This window comes from Bidens hawaiensis, unplaced genomic scaffold (genome assembly GCF_021521415.1).
Source record: "Bidens hawaiensis isolate Kalapana, Puna unplaced genomic scaffold, B.hawaiensis_p1.1 tig00036478_1, whole genome shotgun sequence".
Classification (NCBI taxonomy): Eukaryota; Viridiplantae; Streptophyta; class Magnoliopsida; order Asterales; family Asteraceae; genus Bidens; species Bidens hawaiensis.
Window position 1 is genome coordinate 53,541 of NW_027505415.1, and position 14,002 is coordinate 67,542.

At 33.6% G+C, this 14,002-nt stretch overlaps 1 pseudogene across 1 annotated transcript; it reads right to left on the reverse strand.

The window, feature by feature from the left end:
- Positions 1-5,969: 5,969 nt before the first annotated feature.
- On the reverse strand, positions 5,970-9,078 carry LOC143613051 (F-box/kelch-repeat protein At1g74510 pseudogene; annotated as a pseudogene). The gene is made up of 2 exons (XR_013150047.1): positions 8,868-9,078; positions 5,970-7,687 (listed from the first exon to the last, which is right to left on the reverse strand). The product of XR_013150047.1 is annotated as an F-box/kelch-repeat protein At1g74510 pseudogene (transcript).
- Positions 9,079-14,002: the final 4,924 nt, after the last annotated feature.

Sequence of the window (14,002 nt, forward strand, 5' to 3'; positions counted from 1 at the left end):
CTTAAAGTAAGTTTAAGTATGAATACTATATATGGATTGCTTAATGAGGTCTTAAATGCAGATGTCATAACGTCGTTCATTGGGTTTTTGTACTCTTAAAGCGTAGATGGTTTGATATTAGCAATCGACATAAATAATGGTATTGTTTGACGTAAAATTCAAATCAAGGCTAACAGGACGTAACAAGATATTCGTTCTAGCATCACAACTTGGAACAAGTATATTATACATTATATCCTTCAACAACAAAGGATTTTTACCAGGTTTATTCGAAAATAACCTTAACTTTTAATTTTTGTTAATCGAGAGTAATTAGTAAAAATTAATGTGAAAGATGAGAATAATTAAATTAAAAATATGCACGGAAAGAGAGGAGTTAGTTCCTTAGGCAATTGGTTCAGAGTCCACGTGGGTGTATTTTATATCATTGAATTTCTAAAGACGGGTCACCTGCTTACGGGTCACCTGCTTAGACAGCCAAGAGGATCATCAAAACTGTGGGTCCCATTTCTCATTCAGGTAATCATTTTTCTGATTTTTTTTTCTATAGTAAAAAATCAATGTTTTAAAATAAAATAGATTATTAACCATCACTCAAGGGTGATGGTGGTGTTTATAATATCCCTAAAATACCTGACATTTCTACTGTTTTACAGCGACACCTAATTTTCTCTAATATTGTTGTGGCTTTAGCCGTTTACAAATGGGATATAAATTATCAAATGTAAAATCTTTTTAATTTTTTGAATCGAGAAGTTTTGAGTTCAAGTTCTGCAAACGATAAAGATTATAGAAATTTTCTGTTAAAAAATAATTGCTGTGCGTTTCACGATTATGTATTTACCGTTCAATGGCTACATTTGTGCGTCACTAATTTCTTCTTAGTCGATGGATGATTGAATACCATTTTCATTATACTCATAGATAATATGATCATCTTCCAAGATCATGTTAGGCAAGACGATTTACGCGTACATGATACACCTTGTTCTTTTAACTTCTTTGCCCGGTTTTTCATCTGATGCCACGTTGTTTTAAGACATAGTATATGCCCATTCCACATCCTTTTTTCTAGCTTGTGCTACTTTAAACCTTTATATATATATTTTCATTTCATGGACAAGTAAATGGTTTGAAAAAAAAAAACCCATGGCATATGTACCATCAGGGAATAATGTCAGAGCCTGTATTGTAAGTTTGTAGCCTTCTAACCTCAAATGAAGAGTCTAGCTATACTCCGTTTATGAAGCCGTTGAATATAGGCAATTGGTCAAGTATATTGACGTTGTTGTAATTTGAATCACCAACTCCAAAAGACGCATGCCAAAACATAGACGTATTTATACATATATGACTTGAAATTCAGCATAAGATTATACTTTGATTTAACATAAAATGACACACTTTAATTCATCTTTTCTTTACAAAAGAAATCAAACATATATTTTTGTCCGTGTATAATGATGATCTCTTTACAAAATTTGTGGACAAAAATTTGTGGACATGTTTAATTAAATTCATCCAATGAGTCTAGTGTGTTACCATATGCTAGTTGATGAAGCACGTCGGTAATTTAGTGTTCTACCTTATGTAAAAAAAAAGGCATCTCAAGTTCCATATCATTAGTTATCTATAGGAATAATCATTTGTTGAATGTGTGTTTGAGATTAAAATTGAAACTATGTTTTTGTGTGTATTTATCTTTGCATATATAAGTGTGTGTATTTATCTTCATGTGTATAAGTATGTTTATGTGTTTTTTATTAATGTTTATATTGTAAATTAAAAATTATTTTGGCTCATATGTGTGTATGTCTGTATGTATGGTACGTGTATATACGGTATATTTATGTATGTGTGTGTATGTGATATGTTTATGCTAAATTGCTACTTAATTTAATTTGTGTATGTTTATGTATGATACGTACGTGTATGTGTATATATATATATGCATATGAATGTATAATAATTGTGTTTATTGGTTCTAATTAATATGACATGTGCCGATGTTGTATAGCCTTGAATTTTAGTCACGGCCTTTAATTCTACTATAAAATTTTGAATCATATAAATTTAGGACATTTTTCTAGTTTTATAACGGCCATGAACTACATACATTTTTGTTTGGTTATGATAATCTTTTCACAACACAAGAAGATAGTGTGTTATATTTCTAGAACGTTTTCTCTTGCTTATTCACCAACAACTTCACATTTTATCAAAGACCAAAAAGAATGGATGTGAATAAAGTTCATATACAATAATATAGTTGGCGGTAGTTACAACCTACAGCAAAGTGATTCCAAATTATATATATCTTTTTAAAGAATTTACTTTATTGTGTCTGATTTGTGGGTAGTAATTCTAATATGATAGGTTTAGTGTATGTTTATAAGCAAACATACAATCGCTATGCATTACGTCCTGCTTGCGGTGCGCGCATATAATGTATATATGTGTGAACCCTCATGTGGGCAAAAGTAAAATTGCACTAATTTTGACATTATTTTACTAATCTCATGAAAATATTTTTTTAAAAGTGGCGGAAGGTTAATCAGGCATCATGTGGTGGCGTTGATAGCCGAAAGACAAGGGCACATCCACCAATCAGCCGGTGTCCCGATGATTGAGTGCTATGTGCCTTATGTCCAAGGCTTGATGCAAAACTACTATCGAGCCGGGGGTCTCACCGGAAGCAGTCTCTATATCCCTATGGGATAGAGGTAAGGCTGTCTACATCTTACCCTCCTCAGACCCTACCATAGCATTGCTATTGGTGGGATATACTGAGTACGATGATGATGATGATGATGACACTCGCTATGCATTATGAGACATACGTCCTCGATGGTTATTGTTATATTTAGATCATCATATTCATGCTTTAACAATACTAAGAAAATGCATAACTGCTGCTCATGTCATTATGCCAATGCATAAGTGTGTGTGTGTAGGGGGGGGGGGGTGTTTGACCCGAGAAGTGTTTAAGCTTAAGTGTAGGGGCTCGAGTGAACACAACAACCATTGAATGTCGCCGATTGATGAAGGTAGCTTGTAAACCTTTTCTTTCATTAAATTAAAGTAATCGTGTTCGAAATAGAGGTCATTAGCATAATATGGTATGAGAATAGTGTCTAGTTATTATGTACTCTCTCTGTCCAATTAAAAGTGTTAATATTTTCTTTTTTTATTTGTCTTATTACAAATGTTCACTTTCAAAATTTATTAGCCAATTACCAAGTTTACCCTTAAACACACACCATTATCAATTAATAAACAATATTGATAGACCCAATTTTCAAGGACATTATTGTTATGGAATATTGGATTTTAATAATCCCTATTAAATGGTATTGGCCGATAATAATCCCTATTCGTTTTATCGCCACTGGCGGTCCCAAATTCAAAAAAGTTGCCCCCCAATAGTCTCCCGTTAAATTTGACTTAACAGCGTTATAGTTTTTCTGAATTTCAAACCAATTTTTTTAGGGCTTTTGATCGTTAGGAGGATACGAGTACATTGGTGTAAAATTTAGTTTGAAATAGTGCTTCAAAATGACGAAGCAATGCTTCAATTCGGGTGTTTGAACTTACAATTAACCAAAATCAAGTCGTTTGGATCATTGTTTCGAACTAATTTTTAGATCAATCGACTCGTATCCTCCTAACCATCAAAAGCCCTAAAACATTGGTTCGAAATTATGAAAAAACTATAACGTCGTTAAGTCATTTTTAACGAGGGACCATTGTGGGCCAACTTTTTTGAATTTGGGACCGCCAGTGGCGATAAAATGAATAGGGATTATTATCGGCCAATACCATTTAATAGGGATTATTAAAATCCAATATTCCTATTGTTATTTGGTAAGCAAAAATAGTAGTCATTCAATATATCTTAAACTTTATGTTTTCTAAACTATGACACTTAAAAAAGGACGAAATGAGTATTAATTTATGTATCTTCATCTAGCGTGTGTAGTGTCACATGTTATATTAGATACATAGGTATACAGTATACTATATTAAACCCCTGGGTTAGTTTCATTACAGAACTTCAAAAAACTTAAGAACTTTGAGAACTCATAACAACCAACTATTTTTTTTGAAATTTTTTTATATATTACTATTGTCAGAGAGTAGTTTTATCATATTTCTAAAATAAATTTTTCATTACATATGTAAATCACAAGTTTACATATATGTAAAATTTATGTAATAACAAACTTACATATGTGTAAACAAAAATTTAAATATGTGAAAAAAGTAATATTCATAACTGTAATCGTAAAGATAGATATAAAAACAAATAAATTACACTCAAATAACATGAATATACAAAAAGTTTTATAAAAACGTTAGTTATTAAGAGTTCCTTCAAGTTCTTATATTATTTAAAAGTTATGTAATATATTCATCCTTAAACCCCAAACTTAAAAAAATATAGTTTTGTAATTTATTGAATTTATTTTCTAAATTTGTAAGCTGGGCTTTTGATTAGGTGATGGAGAATAGAGTGAATCTTATCAGAAATCGTGTCTATTGGCATATAGCATGCTTACGTGGCCAATTTCTGTTAATTATTTGTGGATAATGTGGACTACAGGTCAGAAGTGGATGGTCGTTTTCGTCCTGCTCACATTTATTATTTCATTTTTTTGTTGCATAAAAATGTATAAACAATGTGTTTTACACCCAAACTACCGACATCAAATACCTTATTATAAATCAAGCTAATTTTCAAGTTTTCTTTAATTAAAGAGATTTAATAATACCTTTATTAAAATAAAGATTTTAGTCATTTTTAATAACCACCGAATCAACATGTTAAGATGTACATTAAAGTGTGTTAGTTACAAACATATTAAACTTATATGCAATTTATATTTGAGGAGTTATTTTAATAACCGGAAATTATACACATATAAAAAGAATAAACTATAATTTAATTTAAAATATATCAATTATATATATTATCATGATTATGAAAACCAATTTAGATTATAAGAGTCGCATCAATATAAATCTTTGCATATACATATCCTAATTATGATTTTCAAATACGTTGGTAATTACAGTAGTAGTAGTAGTTTGTAATATAGGTCTCAAGTAGAGCTAGCAAAACATTTATGATCATGATAACATGTGAAACACAACATGCTTAACACGAGTACAAAACATGAACATGACATAATTAACTAACCGTTTCATTTACTCAAACACAAAAGCAAACCTGTTTATTTAGCATGTGACATGAACATGACCTGCTTAGACACGAACTTGGGATGCGGCTAGTGTTAGAGGATGTTTATATATATATATATATATATATATATATATATATATATATATATATATATATATATATATTATTTAAAAACTTATAAACTAAATAGTAAAATAGGTTTAAACGGGCTTGGCATGTTTTAACCTGCTTAGACACGATTTTTTTTTTGTCATAAACATATCGAATTGTTTCTAACATGAAACCTATTTAAATCAAACTCAAACTTGTTTAACTACAAGTCACATGTTAATGTGTCGTGTTAGAAATTTTTAGCCCTGGTCTCAAGTTTCAAACTTCAACCTCACATTTAAAGTTTACTAAATTTAATTCAACTATAAACAATCTCTTACCCACATTGCTTAAAGTATGAAGCTTTCAACCAAATTCCACTTCATAAAATGGCCCAACCCACAAAATCAGTTTTGACCCGGACCCGGTTCAACCAAAAAGTAAAAAAAACTGGACCAGTTCACTTAATGGCGATCCAATTCATGCGAACCGAACTAGAGGTGGACAAATAAACCGGTTAACCGAACCGATCTGAAAATCGAACCGAAACCGAACCGGTTTAACCGATTATGTAGAAACCAGTTTGGAACCAATTGAAACGTACCACATGTTTGGAACTGCTTTGTAATTTTCTCCATAAAAAACGGTTCCAAACCGGTTAACCGAACCGAACCGGCAAAAACCGGTCAAAGCCCGCAACCGTGACCATCAAAACCCATACCGAAACCGATCATATCCTGGTCAGGAAACCAGCTTCAACCCGAACCGAAACCGATTTTGACTTTTGTTGACTAAACCGAACCTTTTCAACCCAAACCGGTTTGTGCACCTCTAAACCAACCAGTAATTCATTAATTATAAGTCAAGAAACAAAACCAGAGCAATGAATCTTTTCCAAAACAAGAAACAAAACCATTAATTATAAATCAACAGTTTGTATCCTACACCAATCACCATATTTGGGAAGTAAAATATGACTTATATAGATATGATATTATGATAACATACATCAAGACTAAAAAAAGCATATTATACTTCCACCTTATTATCCCAATTTATCCCAATTCATCCCAATTTAATCCCAAACAAGAAAACAACTTCATCAAGGACCAAGTTAACCATCTCTTTAACAACCCATCACAGCACAATTATAAACGAACCCGCCCGACGGCTTTCTCCCAATCAAGTTCCACTGCGGCGGGTTCTCATCGGGCACCCAAGCATTCAGCTCAATCACCCCACCACACGAAACACGAGGCCGACAAACAACCACAAGCTGATCGCCACAAGCCCGAAACCCAAGCCCCCACCCGTTCATAGAACTCGCCCTTTAGGGCAGCCCACACACTCTAGCCCAAACGTTCCGGCCCTTATCATACTTTCTCACTTCCTGTGTTTCATAACAACCCGCATACAACTCGTCCTTCACAACCGCTAACAAAGGCGGTGCTTTCGCGCTTGCGGTTGTCGGTACCGCAAGAGCGTTTTGACCACCCGCATTAGTCAACACCGGAAACATATCCGGAATCTCGGTCCACTTCCCAGTTTCCATATCGTAAACCTCCGCGCTAGTCAGCTCGGTATCACTCCCTTCACCGATTCCACCGATAACGTAAAATTTAGATTCCATAAATACCCCCGAACACAACTTTCTCGGCTTATTCATGTCGGGGAGAGTCGTCCAAATCCCGGTTTCGGAATTGTAAAGCTCGGCCGACTTCAAAAATTTTCCAGACAGACCGCACCCACCGGCTACAATGCCGAGCCCGTTAAGACTCGCGGACCCAAACAAACATCTAGGTACATTGGTGTTTGGCCCGGGTGACCATGAGTTAGTTAAGATGCTATACACCACATGTTTGAATATTTCTTTACCGAACACCAGCAGCTCGGTCCCGACAGCTAAAGACTCTTTGTCCGAACACATGAAGCACCCGTTGGAGTCCAGAGTAGGCAGACGCAACCACCTACGACGGATCGGGTCAAACGCCTCCCATTCAAAAAGGTTACATGAGAAGTAAACCCAATGCTCAACAATACCCATAAGCCTTCTTAGCTTGTAAACCTCACCGTCGCGAATCAGCGCGCGAAAGGTCCGGTTTAGTGACGCGATCGCGCCGTAGTCGGACCGCGAGCTGTGCGCCAGGCAGTTGATCGGGAGGTCTCGACCTAAGGGGCTGATTAGTGTGGTGGGGTCCGGTTGGTGTTTTTGATTCGGGTTGTCGGATTGCTCGGTTTCAGAAAGTGAAATGACCGAATTGCCCTCATCAAGAGATTGCTTTCCTTTTGAAGCTTCGGTTACACGGGAGGCGTTATAAGCCCATTTGCTTTCTTCTTTGCAAGCACTTGGTAGTTCCCTTGAAACGAGAAATTTGGGACCCTCGATCATGATTCCTGTTTGAAACAATGAAATATATTTTTATTAAACGAATCGGATTTATTAAGAACAAAAAGATTGTTAATGAGTGTTCATGCGTGCAAAGTAAACGAATCTAAGCGTGCAGAATAAAGAACAAAACAGATAGACGTATACGACAAAATAATCAATGGTGTATTCGGAGTGTGAATCCAAATGTGCAGAATAAGGAACAAACACAGATAAACATATACGACAAAATAATTAACGGTATATTCGGAGTGTTATAAATAGATGGTTAATGACTGTTCACGGGTGCAAAATAAACGAATCTAAGCGTGCAGAATAAGAAACAAACACAGATAAACGTATACGACAAAATAATTAACGGTATATTCGGAGTGTTATAAATAGATAGTTAATGACTGTTCACGTGTGCAAAATAAACGAATCTAAACGTGCAGAATAAAGAACAAAACAGATAAGCGTATTCTAAAACATTATCATATCTTCTAATGTGCCCTAAAACATTATTATATATATCATCAAATAGGTTAAAATGCCGGTTTTGGATATATCATTATCAAGATCCACAACATGAATTACTCTAAAACATAATTAAATCCAATTCGAATGAATTAACACTTATAAATTCTAACCCGAATGATGCATATGATAATACGAAAGATCAGTTAGTGAATATATCTTTGATCACAATCCAATTTCCAAAAACACGAACAAACGAAATCAAATTGACTTAAGTTATCATAAAAACATAACAAAAATGATAACACATTTGCATAAAGCCCGAAACTGTAAATCCCAATCTGAAATTATTTAATTTTCTTGAACAAGTAATGATCTTTCTACCATTGATACATTCATTCATATTCAAACTTTTTAATTATATTCCAAAACCAATGAACAAACAATATGAGAATGTAACTACAACCCATCAAAAATAACACAAAATGTAATTCAACCATGCCTGAATAATTAATATTAACATAATTTACATAAAAAAGAATAACATATACCCCTAAATTTTTTTAAAAAAAAAAGCCACATTGGGCATAACCTTAATTCCACCAAAAATACATAATCTTGCAACAATTTACTTACAACAAAAAATCAAATTTTTATCATTTAGATTTCAGGGTTATACCCAATTAACTAAACAAAACTTACAAAAAAAAAAGATAGAAAAAGAAAACTTACAGATATTTGAGGTATGTTGATTGTATGTGCAGAGATAGATGCATAGCATAGGTATATATATATACAGAAGATATGACATGAAATTCAGCATAAGATTACACTTTAATTCAACATAATAAAATTACAGACTTTAATTCATTCATCTTTTCTCCGGTTTCTCTATCCCCTTTTCCGGAACTTAGGCCTCTCCAGCCCTTGTTCACTTCAGTTTTCATTCCACTTTTCTGTAACATAATTCTATTTTACAAATAATATTATGTTTTTTAATTAATTTTCTGTCATTTTACGTGGAAAGTGGGAGTAATTAATGTTTATAACTTATTAATATTATAATATTATAATAATAATAATTATAATTAATATAATTCCAATGAGCTTCAGCTATTTAGCTGGACCATTGTTTAAAAAACCGGTATTTACCGGTCGGTTATATCAGTTATACTAGATATGTAAGACAATTGATATTTAGAACACGGTATTTTTGGACGGTGTGCTAAAAATGCGTACCACCGGTTTTTAAAAAAAATACTGGTTTTAAATACAAAAGATTTTTGATATTTTTTGCGGCTCATATTTTTTAAAAATGACTTTTAACATAGCAGATAAAATTGAAACGAGTAAGCATGATGAACGACGATTCGTCAATCAACCAATTTCGCATCATGCAAACCCAATGTTGGTTTATTCACATCTTTTGGTAATTGACTAATCTCGTATACAATGTACAAATTTTCTATCAGACTCGACCATTGTTCATGTGTGATATCTGGTTCAAATGTGATGTTTATTATTAGTATTTTTAGGTTATTTTTTAAGTTGAAATTTTATTATATGAAATTACAATGTAAATTATTCAACCCCGGTTGAATCTCCCGGTACATTATGGTTCAACCGGTTGTACCAATTTTGAATGAAATCCGATACGAGTAAAATATCGGTTTTTAAAACATTGAGATGAACTATTTGGGTCGTAGACTGTAAGGTTACAAGTTTGAATTCAATCCTAATAGGGTTTTATCGTTTTATCACAAAAGGTCTTCGGGTGACGGGTTTTTCTCAAAACATGAGATGGTGGACTTGGCTACCCAATGTCATGTGCGATCACGGGTATATAAGGTCGCCGCTTGTTATTGGTTTATTAGGAATAATCGGGCTTTACTTGTTTGTAGTTAGAAAAAACAAGAAATTAAATAAAGGTAAAGATGAATAAATTAAAAAAGGACAAATAGGAGACGTGGCTTTAGACGCCATGTGCATTGTGTAACGTTTGTTATACCTTATAATATTCATGGAATTTGCACGATACGAATTTTATTGTTATTATCATTATTATTATTTTAATTTGCATTTGGAATTTGGATGCTAACGGTTGTTAAAAGTATAAAAAGAGATTACACTTTGTAAGAATGAGTGCTTTGAACTTTTATGTAAAAGTATAAATGTGAAGTATTTTTATTTTAAATTATAGATTTTAATTTTAAATAAAAGAATTAAACATTTGGTCTTACAAACTTGACAAGATAATGTGAAACTGAAAAGTATGAATGTGAAAAAGTTAAACTTTTTGTAGTTAGCAATCGATTACTTTATAAAACATGTGTAACTTCAAGAATGTAAATGTCATGATAAAGAAAAAAAGGTACTAAACAGAATATATCAAGAAGCAAGGGATATACATCATCAACACAATGATACATGTGACTAATCACATGACCCTTAGTATTCTTGTCCACGACTCAAAAACTTTATAAAGTGTTTTATTTATTATCTATTTATTATCCACATCAATCACGATTATTGGTTAAAGATGTGCTCGGGATGGTACGGGCATCGACCGGTACCAGTCAGAAAATCCCAATCCTGAAAATATAAAGAATTTGGTGTCTAGGGATGTGCTCAGGATGGTACTGGCACCGACCGATACCCGTCCAGAAAATCTCAATCACGAAAATGTAAAGAATTTGGTACTGGTATCGAGATGTTCGGTTTGGTACTGGCAATTTGTGTAAACTTCAGGAAACACCGGAACCGTACTGATACCGAAAACGTACCAGTACCAAAAACTCAAAACTTGGTACTGAAACAAACCTTCATCCCTATTCTTTTTTGTTTTTGTAATTTTAGGCTTGTGTTACTATTTATATATTTAAAATGTAAATCATGTTAGTCCCGTAATTCATCGAATACGAAATCCATCTCGAATCACGATGGCATCTAATGCATTATAGTTAAAGTGGAAACCTAGCGCAACGACTTTCTTATGGGCCAATAAAACCGACGATACAAAAAGGACTGCTACTTGGGTGAGTGTGTGGCATCTGTGATCCGTCAAATTTTGTTTTAGTATTTGTGTTTGTTTACCCAACCGGGGTTTGTATTTCGGATCTTCCGTTATCTATAAAATACAATTTATTTGTATTTACTTGTGTTAAATTCATTTTATATCGTTATGCCATTTAAACATATAAAACAATCCTCAAAATCGCTTGTTTTGGGCTAAAATCGTATTTTTAGAAAGTACAAGGGATGAGACTGACAAAAATGAAAGTGTTGGGTAACCAAACCCACCGCGTAGTGTGATGAGCACGTAGTGTGACCAAGCTGCAGGTCAGCAGTTCATTTTTAAACTCGTTTAATCCAAATCTCCATTCTAAACTCGTCTATGATTCAAATATCCGATTCTAGAACTTTCCTTAGTAATACTCTTGTAACATCCCAAAACTTTCGGGCCAATTTTGTCAACTTTGAAAGTTAAAAGACCACTTGGTCATTTTGACAAAGTTGAAGTACAGAGACTAAACTGTAAGTTAACCAAATCTGGTATGAGATGGTCCGCATCAACCATGCCTTATCTATTAAGATTTTTATTGAGACGGGCCATCTAACCCGCCTACAATTTTGAGACACCATGTCTCATGTTTGTCTTATCCGCAAAAAACGAACCATCTCATTATTTGACGGTCCGTCTCAATGCTGAGTCAGCAAAAGATTTGACAATTCAAGCTATAACCTGTCAAACGAACAAGGGTGCATGTCCAAGGGCTTTGGGCTATAAATAGGGATCCCATGCACATTTCAAAACATACCCAACATTTGATTATTACTCCCAAATCCATAAACCATGTTCTTGAAGTTCGATGGTGTTTAAGCATCCAAGAAAGTGTTTTAGGAAGTAGAAGTTTTGTTCAAGTCATTCCAGAAGTGTTAATGAACTAAGCCAAGTTGTTACTAGGTTCCCTTAACTTATAGAAACAAGGCAAACATTTCTAAGATCTCGTTAAGTTCGTTTTCACTTGTTAGAGCCATAAACCAGTCTTCAGAAATCAAACCTTGCCAAAATCATGTTGGCATCATGCTAACATACTTCATAAGTCATATAGGGAACTTAGAATACATAAACGGACGTCTAAAAACTGTTTAAAATGATTTTAAGTAAACATGCCTAATCAGACAGACCGTCTCATTAGTATGACGGTCCGTCACAGACATGATGTGACACCCCATCACATAATTTATATGGGGTCAACATAAGGCAAAACTCTAATTGAGACAGACAGTCACAAATTGTGACGGTCCATATCAAACCAGTTTTTAGTATGCTAAAGAGAACAATGTTATAAACCTGTTAATCAAACTTAAATGTTTTAACGAGGTTTGAAACCATGACAAAAATAGATGAAAACTAGACTCATAAACAAGTCTAGATATTTACAAAAGTTATTCTCGTATTATAGGTTCGAGGTAACGTGCATACATAAATAAATCAGTACAGAAAACTGATCATAAACACAAAGATGAATACGCTCAAATTTTTTATAAATCTTTATACGAGTCTTGAACGAATTATTTACATTGGATTATGTATCCCTAAAACTTTATAAGCAAAAGTAATCATTAGGCCTCAGGCTATTGTATACGTTTGTCTGGATCCTTACATATGTGGTTAGTTGGTGGGTACACCGCACCACACTTGGTTGTCCCTCCGTCATGACGGGCGAATGGTCTTGTGTATGCTGGTAGTTGCTAAGTAATAGAACATTGCGGTGTTTGCTGAGCGGTTTCGAATTGAGCTTGAGTTTATTTCAGAACTTCAGAACTTAATTATTTCTTTTGCCATGACGGATTGGGTCACAAGATACTCGTAGGGAATAACTAAGTATATAAAATGTTTTAGAATCAATGTGTTCACCAGCATGTGTTGCTGATATATTTATAAATTGTTTTACATGTAATGAATAATAGAAGTTAGAGTGGTGGTGATAGCCATTAGTCGATCTGATGGCTCGAATGTTTTAATGTTGTAAAAAGATGTAAATTATTGTTTTTCAAGTTAAAACTTTTGTACTATCTATCGGGTATTTAACTTCCGACATTTTGAATACAATATCATTATAAAATGACTTCTGTTTTGCAACCAATACTCTGAAATATTTTCAAGACAGGTACCAATGTTGTTCACACACCTAGGTCCATGGAGCCAGGTGTGACAATTCTATCATAACGGAATGCTCTTTATCATCAATTGATGAAGTTTCATTTTCAATTTAAATTATTTTATCTTAGTTTGAGTTTCAAGTGTTTATCTTTAAATTGTTGATAGACATTAAGTTTTAATCTGTCTCTCTATAAAACCATGACTAGTTCTATAATAACCCAAACTTTTGTATTAGATAACAAACGAATAATCATAATTTTAATATAAATATTATTTTAAACTGTAAATGGTATAATTAATAATAATAATAATAACATCAACGGATGAGTGTTTTGAATAAAATATGAAATTTAAGAATTTGAGTTTGAGCAAGTTTACAACTTGTAACATTCCAGCGAAAACTTGAGCAACAAACAACTAACTTATTTAGGAATTTGATCACGCTTATAACTCGTTTAATATATATAAACAATAACATTCCAAATATATTCATTCATCAAAAACCCAATAAATCGTATCCTTTTCTCTGCCGTAAACCCACCACCGCTACCACCTGCCATTCGAACACCACCAGCGTCGTCACGCTGCTTCGCTGCGGCCACCACTTCCTGTTGTCACCGGTGTAAAACATCGCAAACGCATCAATTGTTTGAAGGAAAAGCCACCGCCACAGGAAACCGATTGAGTACCACCGCCACCG